The sequence below is a fragment of the Typopeltis vanoorti genome, chromosome 12 (genome assembly GCF_054136105.1).
Source record: "Typopeltis vanoorti isolate ZY-2024b chromosome 12, IOZ_Tvanoo_1.0, whole genome shotgun sequence".
NCBI classification, from domain to species: Eukaryota; Metazoa; Arthropoda; class Arachnida; order Uropygi; family Thelyphonidae; genus Typopeltis; species Typopeltis vanoorti.
This window is the reverse complement of record NC_143560.1, coordinates 90,318,354-90,336,372: the sequence shown is the minus strand read 5'-3', so window position 1 is coordinate 90,336,372 and position 18,019 is coordinate 90,318,354.

Here is an 18,019-nt window from a genome sequence, read left to right as displayed (position 1 = left end):
AAACGAGGAAGCATTATAATGACTTTTCAGTTGAAAGTGAATTAGTTGGCTCATATGCAGAGGAAGGATTTTTCTTCTACAAAAGTCAAGTGTCTATTCCAAACAAAAGTCAAACCAGCCGGAGAACTCACGCAGTTATCAGACACGATATAGTCGTCTCATTGTATAGTTGCATCAACCGTAACCTCAATCAATTTTGGTGAACCAACCGAAATGTTGACATCACTTCATTCCACATATATAGGAAGCAATATGTTGACAAATCACATGACTCTGGAATTCTGGGAGCAATCAAAATCTCACGGTACTACTCCTCTGGCATTGACCAGAGACACGCCATATATAAGACATGAAGGAGGGATCTTCTCTTTGTCTGGTCCAAAGATTCATGTAAAACACTAATGTCGACAATGTTCGAGAAGAATTTAACCTCGTAATTAAAAAAATAAGTCCTAGTTTATCAAATTTTTATCAAAGATAGTGTCGAATTACTATTTATGCTTATTTTTTGCTCAGTGCGGCCAGTGAGATTAGCATTTTCCGGTCACAGCGATGCAAGTTAGCACCGCTGCGTATAGAAGGGAGTCTTCGTAAAGTGGACTGTGATATACGAACAACCACAACATTTGGTCATTCGCGTTGCAGGTAGTCATTCTCAACAAGTGCCGAATACCTGTGAGGATGACGCTCATTTTCGTGGGTAGGTCCGATTACGGTGAAGGTCATGGAAGAAACGTGATCTTCCAGCAATGCGATGTCATTACACCGTTTACCGTATCTCTTTCTATTTCAGGAAACGCCACCCAACTGCGATTCCCAGTGATTACCCCGCCGACATCATGTTTATTACGGTAATCGTTGCGATCCACCTTCCAATGTCGTAATTATCCGTACAGTCGTTCCGTACAGAACCCACTTACGAAATCGTTTTGTCTGGCGATTATCTGCCGGCACAGTTTCACCCGTAAATTAACTCCCATTGTAAACTCGGTCTTCTATGTGCATCCCTTTTCTCCTCTTCTTCCCTCCCCCCCCATCCCAATCCCCCGTTTGTGAATTAGTTACCTATGAGACTGCAAGATTAGGGGCTATTACTATCCCCCTCATCGAGCTGGAAAGGAGGGTCGTGTTTCACGCCTTGCAAATGCGATCTTCACATACCTCGTGATGACTTCAAACAGCATTACAAAGAAACTAAACACTTCAGTTGAATTTTTACCTCCCACCCACCCACTCCCCTCTTATTTCAAGAAAACCTAGACCGAAGAAACTCATCTATCCATCTGCTCGTCGTGTCAAGCGAAGGTTGACAAGATGAGCACAGATTGGCAGACAGAGATCGCATTTCTTGAAGAACTTCGTCAGTATCTAATAACTTGACACGGTAGTATACGTCTTATAGTAATCACTCAATTCTTCTAAAGAAAAAAGAAAAAAAGAGAGAAGAAGTTCCCAACATCTTATCAGTCCATTCTGTTGCAAAAAAAAAAACAACAACACACGCTCAAGAAATGAGCCACTAATATAGAACCCAAAGGCAGGTGTTCCCATGGTAACACGAACGTAAGTGGGTGTGTCAGGGAGGTAAACAACGTATTGTTGACGACGCCCCCCTATCTGATGGACGGTATCGAACACCGATCCCGACCGGGCTTGTTATCGCTCGATTAGTTTTAATTTGCCTCCGGTGTCAGTGATAGACCGGTCGTGGCTGCTCCAAGGCCGCCATTTGACGGAGTGTTTATCTGTTCGTGATATAGCCAAGAGGCACCAACTTTCTCGTGGTGAGATTTATCTGAATGTCGCTTAGAGACACGAAACTTTTAATGGGAGCATAGTTAAAACAAATAAACGATAAGACTTCGTCTTTATGGCCCACCGAATTTGTTCGCTCTCCGAAGAATCAACCTGCAGAGGATATTGCTAGGTACCGCCAGAGGGCACTGTAGTGACCACCTTTCAATCAATCATTTTTTAGCCTTGTACCGAGAGGCCCTTAATGAGCTGTTAGCAGGAAGAGATAGCAACTTGCAGAATTGGCCGATTGTAAAACCCACAAGACTACGCCAATCTTTCTCTCTTTTCTGTTCTTGGGTTTTTCTGTTCTTTTTTTCCCCCCTTCTTCCTGTCGTTTCTTCTGCTTTTGTAGATCCTTCTTTCTTCTTTAGCAGTTCTTTGTTTGTTCTTTCTTTCTTTCTCTATTAAGAAATATTGTCCATCTGCTTATCTCTCTAAACTTAAGTTTTGTTGTTCTTGACGAAGTACTACACTCACGGAATTTGGATCCAGAGATTCCATATGTGATTTTTGCTCTTTTGCTGGTGGTTCTGATGGCTTACTTAGATCTATGTAACAGATATGGAAAACAATTTTTAAAAAATATATATATCACGCAGCTTAAAACACTGACTTGTTTTTATAGACGATAAATAGAGATAAGTTGGAACTACTGCAAAGTACGCCATTTGTAAACAGAAATAGAAATAATAAAAACATGTGCTTCAGATAGCGTTTAATATATGGGAACAATGATGTTTACTTCGCACGCACACACACACACACACACACACACACACACGTATGATGCACCGTTTTATCATGAATGTATATTCTATCATAGACCTGAAATTAAAATTATTAATGAAAATGAACAGTCCCAAAGCTTCAGGAACAGCATGTTCAAACCGGCCGTTCCAGAAATTTGGAACGGATGTCCTTTAAAAGGCCACCGTTCAGTATCTGCGATCCCCAAAAGGAGTTAATGTCCCAAGTAGTTGACAACAAATGATTACCCAAAAGGGTCATTGTCTGGAATCTGAGAAACTCCATCTGACAACCAAGCCGAATCCCAGCTCAGCACAGCCAGAGACAAGCCCGCCACCAAGCGGCAGACAAACCGCCAGAGTACACGTGCCACCCTGTTATTGTTTCAATTTTAAAACGAATTTTAGACCCAATAAATTCTTAGACTTCAATAAATTAGAACTAAGATTTACAAACTGCATAGAATCCTATTGACCATCGGAAATGATGGCCTGATATTATTTTATGTAATATTATGATAGAAAAATACTAAAGGTGTGTTATATTTAAAAAAAAAATTAAAAGAAATTTTAAGCTGTTTAAAATTTTCAGTTTAAAAAAAAAAAAAAAAAAAAAAAAAAAATATATATATATATATATATATATATATATAATGCAAGCCTTTATTTCTTTATTTTAGGCTTGGTCTTACTCTTGGATGCTGCTCAACCTTCGGAAGCTTAAAAAAAAAAAAAAAACAGCAGTTTAAGATTTACTTAAGAAATATTTTTCTGTTCATAATTAAGCCTTAAATGATCTATATAAGAAAACTTGAAATAAGCCCAGAGAAAAACTCAGATACTCGTCCCCGTATGGTGGCCGGGATAAGAATAGCTCCACTGCAGCCCATGCATGTCGTACGAGGCGACTAAAATGGGTACCCAGGGAGGGTAATGGATGGCAATTGCTGTAGCCAATGAAGTTCTAACTGAGGCTCGTCTTTTGCTGTTACCCTCCTGCCATGATCAGAGCTCATAGCTCAATAACACGCTATCCTTACATTGTCCTCTACAGATAACGGGGAATATGAAAAGCATTCTTGCTTCGCCCATCTAGCCAAAAAATAAAATAAAATAAAATAAAATAAATGAGATACTCGTTTTAATTTTTTTAAAATAACAAGAATGTTTGTGTGTAGGTGAATATATTTGTCAGCGATATTTTCTGAATTGGTAATAATGAAAATAATAAAACTGAATCAATGACCTCATAAGGTAGAGGTCATTGATTCAATTAAGCAATTTATGCTAATTCACTACGGCTCTAAAATTCTTAGGTGGCGCTGATGTGAGGGCTGAAGTGACAAGTGGTCGCAGTCACTTATAAATAGATAAATAAATAAATAGATGCTTCAATTCGGTTTCATTGCTAGATTAGGTACTTGGATTTATTTATTTTTAAATGCTACGTCGCAAATGCTGCCAACACCCCTTAGATATTATTAGCTCTTACATCATACACACACACTTCGCAAATCATGATTGAAAACACACAGCGGGAAAGATTCAACATACGTGATGATCTTCAAATCAATTTCAAATGCTTAAAGGTCACAGAAATAGGAATATCCCACCACAGTCTAGTTTAAAAATAATCCGATGCTCCAAGTTATTCAGTTTTGAAGTAAACAATAGATTTTCATGATCGAAAAGAGTAACCTCGACATCAGACGAGTAAACTCGATCAAAAGAACGGAGTCTAGTGCAAAATTCACCCAGTTATCAACATATACTATTTGATTCTTCTCTATTCATTCTGTTTTGCATAACTATGAAGTAGATGGATAGAGAAGGGATCGACAGACAGCGCGTGTTCGTGTGGCCGCCTCTTTATTGTAGTGGTTTAAGTAGGAGAGCCATTTTGTGTAATGGAACCCAAATTGTGCTAGCGGAGTCAATTAAACCTCTTCTCCAACAGTTGAGGACTATCGGCCAGCACGGGAGATGTCCCATACGAAAGTTATCGGCGGAGAAACTGGAGTGGCTCTTTCTGACCGAATAGCAATCACGACTGTAGCGAAAAGACCTTGTATCTATGGAAACGCACTTTCGTCTTTCTGGCAAGAGTGGAGGGAAATTGCGTTCTGTGCAAATATCCCGCCGGAGATGAAGTAGTCCGCATGCGATTGTAATCGATTGTGTCTTACGTCATTTCGCCTGGAGTACTTTTGTAAATGCGCGTGCAAGTCCTCCCTCCCTCCCTTTCCCCCGATTCCACCGTGTCTTTGCTAAAGGGCGTTAAGATGAGGTGATATTTGCTAGGCTGCGGGCTTTATTCAGCAAACGGATGGTAGATGAGACTTGTGTAGCTGGGAGGCGTCAAGTGTTGATATTAACACCTGCAGCGCCTGTCGTGAAATATATCGGTACTGCAGTTCATTGTGCTAGCCGAAAAGCTTGTTAGAGGCATTGCTTTAAAACCGTATATCGCATCTGGAAGAAGAAAAAAAAAAAAAAAAAAAAAAAAATGCTGCTCAGTTTTGCTTTATGTTCATTGTGACGTCACAGCACGTGTGCTAATCACCAAAGCCGAATGCTGGATGTTATTGTTCTGAGCTGCGATTATGTCATTCTGATTATGCTTTGACTAATTTAATGGTAAAGGGATGAGTATGGCGAGCTCACAGCGCATTTCAAGTGACCTTTGAACCAAGATTATTCCGCACACGATTTGGTCAATTACTATATGATGTAGAGTGTAGCTTAAATGTTCCAGGTTTTTCTATATTGAAGAATCAGTGTCTAAATATATCGAAGTATCGTCAACAGACAGTATATGTGCACATATATTCCCAAGGTGTATAAAAAAAATTTAAAAAATTTCCTTGTATAGCTTCTACTTGGATAATGCACGAGACAAGTGTGAACTGCATGAGGCCCTTAACATTGTTACGAGTTCATACAAATGCCATCAATAGCGGCAATCAAGTAAAATATATTTTGTAGAATGTAACTGAATATTAGAAAAGCTATTACTGAACGAGGTGCTTTGATTACTCTCTTTCTAAGCGGTGTGCATATGTGTCGAACGTGGAATGATGTTAACAGTAAATGTTTAATTATATTTTGTTTAATTACATATTTAATTAAATGTACTTTTATTATTAAATTCTTTGTTTTGTTCATTAGCACTGCAAATACATCGCATGTTTTGATTACACCCTCAGAGATCACTAAGATAGTTCTACACTCATTTTGGGTTATCACACCTGATGACCCCTACAATGCCCCCCCCCTCTCAGCTCGACACAGAAAACTGCTCTTCTCTTGAGCAAAAGGAACACTTAACAGTTGCAACAGAGATCGCTCTCGTCGATGAATCCAGTCGAGGTTGGACTCCGCATACTGGGAAGACCAGGACACGAAACAAGCAGTCTATAGAATGTATACAGCGACACGTCAATGCGTTGTTTCTGCTGCGGACCTATACGATCTGTAATAGGGTTCATCAAAATTTCACTCGCTGCTTCTAGTAGTATCTCATGCCTTGACATTGGGACTCAACATCGTGCACTGAGATAAGAGATGAGCTTCCTTCTTGCTCATCACCTAGTTTCAATTCTAGTAAGCATTCCCCCCCCCCCCTTCTTGCAGACCACTTTTATAATTCAGTTTCTAGATAAAAACCGTGGTTTTAAAACCTAAAAGAGTTCTACGTGATATTAAGTTGACTCTCAACTGACCACTAACTATTTTGTGTGCATTAATAGGCTACACTGTCTGCGGTAAAGACACATAAACCTGCGAAACCTTTTGACCTCCGTGCACTTTATTTTGGATCCAAAATAGTTTACAGTAGAGAGAGAATAAAGTTCAAAGGCAACCACTAATTGCAGCTGACTTTGTACCCCGCCCCCCCCCCCCCGAAAATTTGCAATTTAGTAGGTCTCTGGCGTTATCCTTTGCAAACAAGAAATTAAACTTTTGCTAATCAACAGAAATTGAAAGATTGAAATCAAGGCTTAAAGAAGGGAAACGGGTTAAAAAAAAAAAAAAAAAAGAGCAAATTACGTATGGGATGTTATCTTTATGAAATAACAGTCTCGTCATGGGAGCTTTATACAAAATAACGTATTTGTTGCTAGACACCCTGATAAAAGTAAAATCCGCAAGCTGTTTGATTTTCTTACATATCAGAAATTTGAGGAGAAAAAGAAAAAACGTTGTTTCAATAGAACTTTTTTCTTTTAAAATAATTTTTCTCTCAGACCACCCGCGGAGTGATTTGTCAGTGTAATCCCCCCCCCTACCTTTCGCTATCTTCTAACATCCCGCATGTATTCCATGCTGAACTCTAAACTTCCTCGAAATTTGTCTTCATTATTTCCCAACATTTCTCACACGGGCTCTTCCTGTTGCCTTTTCCATGTTCATGACCCCTGTTTCAACGTGTCCTCCTAATATTTACTTTATTTCCTTTTTTCTTTCTTTTTTTTTCCCCCAAGCAAAATTCTTCATACAGGCAAGCTTTCCCCAGAAACTTGGATGTAACTCTCTCTCTCTCTGTCTCTCTCTCTCACACACAGTTGATACGTAATACACTCGCTTTCATAGCCTTTTCTTAACAGAAATTGAAAGATTGAAATCAAGGCTTAAAGAAGGGAAACGGGTTAAAAAAAAAAAAAATTATTATTATTTTTTTAATTATTTATTGTACTTTTACTTCGATGTGTTGATAAATAATAAAATCAATGTCAATTTAATACGTTTCATTTGGTTTTTCTTCCCCCCCCCTACAAGAATGCACTCTAGTTATCCAACTCATGCTACCATTTTTCTTTAAATTGTTTCTGGCGAAACAATTTAAAGAAAAATGAGTGGAGCAGCACTTCATAGTATTTCTCATTGTAATTATTAAAACCTGTGATTTGGCATTTCTAATATCTGATTATCTGAGATAAATCTGATTTTCTTTCTACTGGTCTCAATTAAGTTTTAAAAATTTGAATAAAATTTCATCTTGTAAACTACCTTCTGCTTTTTTTTTTTTTTTTTTTTTTTTTTTTAATTTTAGTGGCTGGTCTGCTTTCTCTACCCTATCATCGATGACTGTTTTTCTTCCGCCATCTTGGAATAGCTCCAAGTTTTTAACTTCTTTCTCTAACAATTTGTTTGTTTGCAAATTTCTAGAGGGATGTGATATTATGCATTTTATTACTTATTTTTTCAATAAAATTTATATTTTGCTTAGAAATAATAATGTAACCTATATTTTTCTTGAAATTTTTAAATAAAAAAATTTCAAAATTAAATCAGTTATTTCTAAAATGCTTACATATTATACACACCTTTATTTAATTTGCGATTTAAATTATTTAAGTAATATCGCATCGTTTTAGAAGTGACGTTGAAAAAGATTCCGTAACCCGTGTGCACAACAAGACAAAACAAATCTAAACAGACTAAATGGGGCAGTAAGAGATGCACTGAAAGCTCATAGAGACTATGTATGGGATGAAAAGTTATCCTCCATTTCACCTAGTGATCACTCCATCTGGGAACTACTGAAAAATACCAAAAACAAAGGCAGATCCCTTCCTCCAATATTAATTGATCAGGGCCTTGCTCACACAGATGTGGGCAAAGCAGAGGTTATAACGCACAGCTTGGAAGAGCAATGCAGGCCTTCGTATGGAAACCTTGACTTTGACCACATACATAAGATTCACAGCAAGGTCAGACACTCACTCAAACTTCCTATCGCCAGCACTGACCATATTGCATCAATATCACCTGCTGAGATATATGACATTATTAAAAATTTAAAGAACAAAAAAGCTCCCGGACCAGACGGCATTACTAATCGTGTGATTAAACTTCTGCCCCGGAGGGCAGTAGTGTACCTGACCAGTATAATAAATGCAATTTTAAGATTTCACTATTTTCCTTCCACCTGGAAACTGGCTGACGTAATTCCCATACATAAGCCAGGCAAAGACTCACACCTACCCCAAAATTATCGTCCAATCAGTCTCATCTCAAATCTGGGTAAGGTTGCAGAGAAGGTCATCCTCTCACGACTTCAGACCTCAATAAATGACCTAAACATCCTTCCAAAAGAACAGTTTGGTTTTAGGCAACACCATAGTACTACCCAACAAATCCACACAATTGTTGAATACATCGCAACCAGCTACAACTGGCGCCAGTGCACAGGCGCTGTTTTCCTAGACTTATCCAAAGCATTTGACAAAATCTGGCATTTTGGACTCCTGCACAAGCTTATCTCAGCCGGCATCTCACCTGGAATGGTTCATTTAATCCACTCTTATCTTCAAAATAGATCAATGCAAGTTAAAATCAACGGTTCTACATCCTCCCAGCGCCACATCTTTGCTGGAGTGCCGCAGGGATCTCTACTGTCTCCATTACTGTTCTCTATATACATGTCAGACATCCCGCACAATCCGATGACTTCCATTTTGGCCCTATATGCGGACGATACGGCAATACTAACCAGATCTCTCAGACCCCTTTTCATTACCAGAAAGCTTCAAGAAAACATTCTAAAGCTGGAGGGTTGGTTCTCTAAGTGGAGATTGGAAGTCAACCCCCAGAAAAGCTCAGCTGTTCTTTTCTCAAAAAGGCCAATGTCTCCTGTAGGAGATTTGTTACTATTCAATACTAAAATTCCCTGGCAGTCAGAAACAAATTACCTGGGTGTAATTCTCGACAAAAAGCTATCTTTCAATCAGCACACCAAGTCTGCATGCACAAAGGCATCTAAAGCCATAGCACAGATCTATCCGCTAATTAATAAAAATAGCAAGCTCAGCAACAGAATCAAATTGCAGCTATACCAGTTGACGATTCGTCCTATAATCACCTATGCCTCTCCGGCCTGGAGCCACACCTCTAATGCTAACATCATCAAAATACAGCGAGTGCAGAACAAGTGCCTGAGAATGATTTTGAACGCCCCGTGGTATGTTAGAAACATTCAACTCCACAGAGACACAAATATTCCCTATATTTTCTTTTTTCTACGATCCTTAGCCACCAAGTTTTTCCTAAAGACGTCCACACATCCCAACGATTTGGTTCAACAAGCTTCAGCATACGATCCAACGGACATATTCAAATATAGAAGACCAAAAACTATATTAGCCTCCTTTAGTGATGCATAATCTCCATGCCCTTTCAGGGCGAGCAATCTGCTCATAAATTTTACCTTCACTGCAACCACAACAGATAGCGGGGAATATGAAAAGCATCTTGCTTCACCCCTAAAGACATAAATGTCAATTGTCAATTGTCAATTAGAAGTGACGAAAAGAAGATTTAATGTTCTTTCAAAAAATTCCCATGTTCTTTCCCTCTCTTCTTTCAACAAGAGCTTGGATTTAGAAGGCTTCTTTAAACCAAAATCAAGGTATGTACATAATTTTTCAACATTTTTTATTCTGCCATAATTGCCTTCTACACTCGCCCATAATGCCCTAAAATATATATATATATATATATATATATACCCCTTTTGAGTTATGTTAGCCAATGTATTAAATATAAGGGACACTCCTAAACAAAAACAGGCTAAAATAGCCGTTAATTATATTAATAGTGTTTAAGAGGAGTAGCATGGGAATTTCCCAGAAATTATACTTTGTTCTTTCAAATTTTTTTTCCACTATCAGCTTCACATACGAGAAGTCTTAACACTCGGGAGGTCGAAATTTTGCAGCGTAGGACGAGGTATATCTGAGAGATACATTCATTACTAGTGTGTGCTAAAGTGCAAAAAAAAAAAAAATAGGGAACATAGAGAACAAACATATCTGAGAGATACATTCATTACTAGTATGTGCTAAAGTGAAAAAAAAAAAAACAGAGAACAAACTCTGCAACAATAATACTTGATGGTACAAATTAAGTGAATATTGAATCCAACATTATTTCATAGCTAAATATAGAAACTATAAGAGTTTCTTGTCGAAAATCTATATAGAAACTAAAAGTCTCGACGGAAACAAGCATAAGTAGTGCAACTTTGGGCAACTCGTTGCAAAGGTGGAACAAGCTACAGGAGTCTCTCCTTAGTATTTTCTATAAATGTAAAACACATCTCCTATATGATAAAAATAATCTTTGGCTCTCTATTTCAGTAATACATGATGGTTTATTTATTTTCAGCTACAATCTAGAAATTAATGAAACAAAGAAATATAAAGAATAAAAATTTTTGTTACAAAATAAGCAAGTATCTGCCGCTACCTCCGCAGGTCAAATATTACAAATCTTTGCATAACACGTGTTAAACCAACTAACAGCAATAAAAGTGCGAAATAGCACTCATAATATACTCATGTTAACATCAGATTCATGTTAACATTGTTAACATGAATCTGATCTGACAGATACAGGTTAACAATTAGCATGTATCTGTCAGATCAGATTCGACCTCCCGAGTTAACGTTAAGACCTATGCCACAGCAATGTCGTGTGTGGACAGGACAGACTGTAGGCGAATTGATAGAACGGGGAAACGGAGTTTTTAATTCTAAGAAATTTCCAATTTAATATTAAAATTTTTAGGCAAGAACACATCTTTAGCTTCCTGAATTATCCGGATGGAAACCAACCAACAAACAAAAATCTATTTCATCGTAAACAGGACTGATCCTAGAGCGTTGTTTCTTAATCTCTTGGGTGTCGCCGTAGCACAGTTGGAAGAACAGCGGAAGATTGCGCCTTTCGATTGGAAAAAGACCTGGGTTCGATTCTCGTTTTAATGAGGGGATCCTTATATGGGCTTTTTCAATTGAAGGTGAGTTAGCCGATCTCATACGGGCGTAGCAGGGTTTTTTCTCCCGCGTACAGACAAATCGGCCTTCAGAACACACGCAATTTACAGATGAAATAAAAAATACTGTTGTTGATGATGGGCGGTAGATGAAGTTGATGGTAGTAGTAGTAATAATGTCGTAGTAGGAGAATTAAGTAATAGTGGAGAAGGCGAGATGTATTTAGAGTAGAGAGCCCTCCCGCGACGAGTCCTTGGACTCCCTGGAGGTGTCACGTAATAATAATAATCTTCAGGTTGTTGTAGCAGTCAGCTGTTTGTGGGCTCTGCTAGCTTCCATAGTTCAGTCTGCAACAACGAGGTTCTTTGGAACAAAAGGCCTAAGTTCGAATCCACTCTAGGAAGGAAAGAACCTTTATAAAGGTATGTGAAGTTTATAAAGAATTACAGATAGGCACTATCAAATTGGAAAATTCGGAGAAAATAGCAAAGCTAATAAGTATCTACTAGATTTCTGTTCTGTCATGTACTAATCAATAACTGTATGCTATTGTTGTAGATAGTAATATGTTTAGACTCATTCAGGGTATTGAGTGTAAAGGGGATTTGAAATGGGAAAATGAGTATCGTATAAAAATAAATAAAATGAAATAGACGGAATTCTTACAGCCAACTGTATTTCAACTTTGCAGGCACACTTTTTAGTGAAGGTACAAATTAAATGTGGAAACTGATAATGAAATAAACAAAGCTGTTATGGTGGGGAGTCAAGTGTATATATGTGTGGAATAAAAGAGAAATTAGTCCAAACACGCAGCTAGCAGTATGAAAGAGAGTGTTAATACCAGCTTTAACCTGGATCTGAAAGATGGGCTAGAATTTGAGTTCTGAGAAAAAAAAAAGAGCGTGAAAAGACGTCGAGTATCCCATACATCCCTTGAAAGAGCATATCAAGAATTTGGTGATGGTGTAGACTAGTTAAAATCATTTTTTTTATTTCTTTTTAAATACCATCTTATTCTTTTATGTGCCGTGTTGACTTTTTTTTTTCTAAAAAAATTTTAACATTTTAAATGCCACACAGATTTTAACCAACCGCCTATTTATACTGTTCTATTTATTCTACAAATTCCATGTGAAATTTGAATTATTAATAACTTCACTTCTACGCAAGATATAAACAATGTGTAAAATGTAAGAGGCAGGGAATTTATTCAAGATTTAAATAAACTTTAAACTTATTCATTAGTTCTAATTTTCTTCCTTATAATATCCAGGTTCTGTACTTATACTGAATAGCTTCAAATGTAAAAAAGTCAGTTGTGTTCTTTGGTAGGCTGAGCTGAAGTCTGTATCATCACTCAAGTTAAAAATTGACTCCTTATCAAACAAGGAAAAGCCGCACAAAACTTCAGTTTCAAAACTGGACAAAAATTTGCAATCGCTTTGTGTGTGTGTGTGTAATAGTTTGATGCAGAGAAATGCCATGGTTGTTAATTTTATACTGATTACAAATGTTATTAATTTGTAATCTGTATCTGTACGAGTTAGTTTTGATAAATTAGTTACTATCTCGTAAAGAATTTGTAACGTGCTTTTGCTGGTCCCGGATTTATAATATTTATTTGGAATATTTAGATTTGTGCAGCATATCCCTGTATCAAGTTGAGTGTAGTTGGATGACCCCCCCCCCCCAATAGGAAATGTTTTCCATATAAACACTATATTAGAACAATTACATGCAATACCGCCATCTAGTGTCTTAAACATGAAACGGCAAAAAAAAAGAACTTTCTGTTGAAATGCATATATACCATTTTATAGCGTCACTTATTAATTAGATATCAGAGAAATACAAGGGCAGAAGTGATATGATTTTAATTCCCCAAGAATTGCAAAAACAACAGTGGGAAGAAGGCATAATAAATATACATCAGATGGAAAAACTCATTCGGCATCAGGAATTTGTATTCTGTTTTCGTTCTGGGGAAAAAAAAAGAGAGAGAAAGAGAGAGACTCTCTGTTTTTTTTTACCAAAATTTAAGTCTATCAATTTCTAAACTTTCACTATCTTATTTATTTTGAATATGTTGTGTGGATTATTCGCAGGGATTACAATGAAATCAAAGTGGTTCAGCGAAATATTATAAAAATAATTCCGTTGCGAAATTGAATGATATGAGTGTTCATTATCAAATTAAAATAAAACAACAGGGAAATAAGAAATCTATAGGTAGAAGTAGTCACGCATTTCTTTTGTCTGTTTTTATTTTATTTTATTTTTTCCATAGTAACCTCAGGTTGGAACCAATAAAAAAAAAATAATAATATGTAGCAGACGAAACAAAGGAAAATAAATACATAATCACCATTCTCAAACTAAGAACATGATAGCGACCTCTACATGATTTCTACGAATATTTGAAGGTAGTTGTTAAACAGTTCAGATATTCATTAAAAATTCACTTCATTATACCGACATAAAATAATCCTATCCTGTCGAAGAAAAATTGATTGCGTTGTTGTTACCAATTGCGTAAAATGTTTAATAATTTATGTCATCAAACCTCATAAAAAATACATCATTGTTCTCTACAAATTCCTTTTTTTAAAGATTTATTATTTTTTTTATTTGCGTTTCCATATATGTAATATGCAGTCAAAACTGCGGTCTTTCGTGTCTAAGTGGAGACGCAACATTACTAGGGATTCCGGCATTCCTGCATTAATCTTCAATTTAGCTGGTCGGTCATTAGAAGCGTTTGGACATTGGATTACTGTTATCAGTCCAGCTTCATCTGCACATTTCGGGTTTTATATTTGTTGGAAGAGTAGCTTTTGTGTGAGTCACTGCTGCAGACAATTAACTGCCACGGTCGGGAGAACTGGAGTCTAAAAGAGCTTCTTGGAAAATAAAGAAAAGGGGGGGGGGAGAAGGCCGGGGTCCATAATTGTCACGTTCCTCCTGTTTTTGTTTCTTGGTAAGGTTAAGGTATTGGAAATCATAGTTAATCACATGTTGTTATTGCACAGATTAGAGAGACGAGACTTGGAGGGAATTACCAGCAGAGACAGAATGCTAAAAGATGTTTCAGAAGAACTCGGAGATAAGAAGGGAATGAAACTAAAAATAAATATTCCTCGATCTAATGGAGGGAGTAGCATGTGGAATGCATTGAGCAGAGAAGAGACAAAAGGTTGTAAGGGGAGAGAAAATTGAGTTTAAGTGGTGTAACGAGGGATCGTATGAAATTAAGGCCTGTCTTTGGAAAAGAGCAAAACTTTTCTTGACGATAGCGGTACCTTTCGGCGTGTGTAAGCCCACTAAACAAGTTGGTCGTACTTCAATAAAGATATCCAATGAACACTGCGATAAAATTAGAATCGGATGTGTGATCACTAAAGATAAGACTAAGATGAAAAGATTCTTAAGACATTCTTAAATGATAACGACACATGTTAAATAAATATATTATGGAACGTCTGTCATGTACAAGATTGAGAGTGATGATATAAATAAGATAAAAGAATATTTAATGATCTATCGGTAGTAAATTTTGTTGTCACAGGGCAAAGGAAGTCTATTGTAACAAAATTATTGTAGTTTCGTTTTGTCATGTTGTTTGGCGAGTGTAGTAGATTGATAGAGAATTCCATCAAGTTGGCAGGACTGTGAGCACTATTAATAATTCCTCTTTGGTTAGACAAATTTTAATGAAATTTGGCATTTAGGAGTCTTTTAATAAAGTTTATCGACTCATCTTGATTTCGATATAATGACACGTTTCTGGTCCCGAATTAGGCAAAACGATTCCGAAATGTACAAAATTATGTGCTACTAAGTATAGCCCATAAAGTTTCATAGGCCAAAAACGAAGATTACATTTATATTCGTGTTTGTTTTAATTTTTATTCGATATTTATTTATATTCCTTCATTAGCTGAAATATTTTTTTGGGATGCGTGTTAACAATGAAAGACGTATTTAACTAAGTAGATATTGGTAGAAAAATTTCAGTTAACCAATATTATTATTATTATTATTATTATTATTATTATTATTATCAATAAGACTTTCTTGGTGCTATAAAATACCGGAATGCTACATGCGACGAAAAAAAAAAACAAAAACAGGGACATTTTTCGAGCCTTGCGTGAATTTAATTTTTATAATAAGCTTTTGTCCCTTGTAAAATGGTAAATTCCTCTATAACTCATCTGAATCCTAAATCTGTTTTAATTATATATTTCGAAAAATATCAAATAAAAGATGTTCTTTGATATGTTCCACTCTCTGTATGTATGTACGTGTTCATCTGTTTTTAACAGGCAATTAGAAAAAGAAAGGGGAACACAAATGAAAAAGAAAAAAATGCTTTAGTCTTTTCTGTACACGAAATGTTGAATTGTTGGAAATTATACAGGTCTTTAACTAACGGTAATTAGTAAAGCGAGATAACCAACCAGAGCGATTTGAGGGTTCCCTTAGGAAGAGACCAATCTCCAGCGAACAACTGAACTTCACCAAGGCGAATATTATTATATTTCTCATTTGCCTATTACATTTATTCAGCTTAATTGGTATCAACGATGTTCTTTGGAAAGACTGACGTTTGAATCCTGTCCAGAACACAAAGCATCATTATAAGTTTTTTCCCTCCTCTCATCTGAAAGTAAGTTTTTCGGCATTATAGGAGGTATGAAGATATTTTCTGCCTGAAACTCAGGATTTTCATACTGAAAAACAGACAAATTGGTCACCAGAGCATACAAAATTAACAAATAAAATTAGAATGATCTCATAGCTTTAATTACTTCGGCCGTAATTCAAAACGGCTCGACCCAACTCTCCAAATGCTCATTTCATCATCCTCTTAATTGCAGAGGGAGGATGGACATCATTGTACCTCGCTGAACTGATGAGCCCAACTGCAACACATTATCTCACACCATAGACTATGTGACAGTAAAGACTGTGAATGCTTATCACTGGCACACAAACTGCCATGAAATACCATCTCAACTCCTATTATTAATTTTCATCATGTTATCTTCTCCTTAACGTATTAGGCTACCAAACTAACTTGGCTTCATGCATACAAATTAATCGTATATAAGGTTGATAACCTTATTAGCATTATCTACCATGGTTGTCCGTTGGGAGTATCCTCTGGCGGCTTGACAAGATCTGGGTTCCAGTCTTGTCTATACTTCCAAGAACCTTCCTAAGGGCTTTTCAACTGAAAGTGAACTGGCAAGTCTTAAATGGTGGTAACAGGAATTTCATTTAAAAAAGGAAAAACAAAAACAAAAAAAAACTGGCAACTTAGACGGATAACATGGTCAATCAACAGACATTATACACTAGTTATATGGATTTGGTTCCGTTTTGTTGTAATAACGACCGAAGAGACTGACGTCAGTGTACCATGTACACTACTAGGAAAGAAGTCAGTGGACATACCCATGAGCAAGCTGCATCGTGCCATGTAACGCGTCACCTTTTGTAGCCGGCATAGATTAGAGGAATATGATACTCCCAAGTCACTGTAACTGTGTCCGGGTGAAACAGCTGCGAATAGGGAACTGAGAGTTTCAAAGAGGGGTTCTGATAGGATGCCATGTCACAGCCCTATCTGTCCGGCAAATTGTTGAAAATTTGAATCATTCCAGGTCAACAATCAGTGATACCATACTGTGATAGAGACACAGGGAGTCAACTGCGAGTGCTACCGATAGGGGACGATTCACCACACTCAGCCGACACGCTGAATACAAAGTTCCGGGCATCGACTAGAACACGAATTTCCATAAAAACATTCAGAACCGGTGCTCATAACATGGGTTTTCATGGTAGGACCGCAATATGCAAGTCCCTCATTACCCGAACCAACATGCAACGTCGTCTTGAGTGGTACAAAGAGCATATACAGTGAGATCTGGAAGCTTGGAAATTGTGTTACAGTGCGGCGAATCACGCTGCATCCTCTACCCAGCAGATTAACGGACGTGGGTGTAACGGATGCTCGGTGAACGTCTCTTACCAGAGTGCGTAACCCCAACTATGAAATTCGGAGTTAACTGTGTGATGCTATGGTCTTGTTTTTCCCGGTTTAGCATCGGATCTCTGTTTGTGGTGCCACGAACATTGAACTCCTAGAGGTATCTGAACATTTTGGACAATGTAATGTTTCCTACTTTGTGGCGTTTCTACGGAACTAACCGTCTCTTTCAACAGGACAATGTGCCTGTCGTAAGGCTATTGCTGTAACTGCATAGTCTGTGGACATAAACCTCATCACTGTTGACTGGCCTTCACAGAGCCACCATCTTAACCCTATTGAACACCTGTGGAATGAACTGGAGCGTCGGGTGAGGTCAAGGGACGGCCGCCTCAAAATAATCCAGGATCCCATTACATCCATGCAGTGAGAATGGTTCTAAAATTCCCACTGATCGCTATTCTACACGTGTGAAAAATATGTCCCTTAGGATTGCCGCAATCATCGTGGCGAAAGGAGGCCCTACATCTTATTAAGGTGGCTATTTGTTCCTCATACTATGGTGTCCATTGACTTCTTTCCAAGCAGTGCATGTTTTGTGTGTGTGTGTGTGTGTGTGTGTGTATGTGTGTGTGTGTGTGTGTGTGTGTGTGTGTGCGTGCGTGCGCGCTCTGCCAATTTTACTATTTTGAGGA